Source organism: Penaeus monodon, chromosome 32, assembly GCF_015228065.2.
Source record: "Penaeus monodon isolate SGIC_2016 chromosome 32, NSTDA_Pmon_1, whole genome shotgun sequence".
Taxonomy (NCBI): Eukaryota; Metazoa; Arthropoda; class Malacostraca; order Decapoda; family Penaeidae; genus Penaeus; species Penaeus monodon.
Window position 1 is genome coordinate 35,856,186 of NC_051417.1, and position 1,158 is coordinate 35,857,343.

Consider the following 1,158-nt stretch of genomic DNA (forward strand, 5'->3'; position numbering starts at 1 on the left):
GTTGTGGAATACAACATGTTAGATTACAGGCAAATAGCATATTCAGTAAAGGAATATCAATAACATCTGCTGATTAATAGTGTTTCATATATGCACCACTTACAGCAACTAACAGGTAGAAAAAGATGCTCCACATTCATCAAGTAATTGCACAACTATTGACAAAACTTACCAACCAACGCCTATAACTGCCCTAATCATGTAATTAGTTCCTCAGCAATATCTCTCACTGAAGGAGTGTAACAATGGAGCTGTCCGAGTTGAGTGGAGGGAGAAGTGGACAGACAGCAGCCACAGCACATCAATACAAGACTACCTGCTCACTGAGCCACTACGGCCTGCCAAGTCCCCCACTCTCCTCCATAACTCATGCTACCATAGTTGCCAGGTAGCTTCAGCCTCACAAAGCGGGATTTCTTTAACAAATATCTACGTCTTTGCTAACTATTCTATTGACAATAAAAGTGCTTGCCAAACACAGTCTACTGAAAGGCTTTATGATATACGAAGAAGTATATCAGAAAAGAATTCTCTCAAAATCATTTCTATCATGTCAAAGGTATCACATGACAACTGATTCTATTTCATAAATGACATTATAATAGACAACAGCAAAAACTTTATGAAAGTAATTTGATGTGCCTCAAGAAGCACCAGCATATAAACAACTAAGTAACATTGTTCCATGAAATTGTAAAAATTCTTGAACAACATTGCCAAAGCTGCAAACTATGTCATTTTCATAGGATAAGTTTCTTACATAAAAGCATACCTTCCTACAAAAATGAACATTTGCACGATAAAAGCATTTGCTTTCAGTTATTTCTAGAAAACACGACACTTTCTTGTACTCCTCCCCTCTCTTTTACACATTTCCTTTTTTTCTTTGTCTTACATCTTATCTCTCTCTCTTTACCTAGTCTTCCCTTGGTCTCCGTTTGTCCCTTTTTCCTCCTGTCATCATTATTCTCATCGCTCTCTTTTTCCTTCTCTTTAACCCCATGCTCATGAAATGTAAAACTTCATCAGGGAGCCAGAGGAAATCAGTCATTCATATGATTATTGGCTCTGCTTTTATTCATATCTGGAATCATTAAATACCTCTCTCCAACCATTTCTTTCCTCGGTTTTATCTGTGTCCTGAAATTATTGTATCAC

General features: G+C 37.1%; 1 protein-coding gene across 1 annotated transcript in view; it reads right to left on the reverse strand.

Annotated features, from left to right (window-relative positions):
* LOC119593852 (X-linked retinitis pigmentosa GTPase regulator-like) overlaps positions 1-1,158 on the reverse strand; it is a 22,012-nt gene that overhangs the window by 10,844 nt on the left and 10,010 nt on the right. The gene's annotated exons all lie outside the window — the stretch shown is intronic.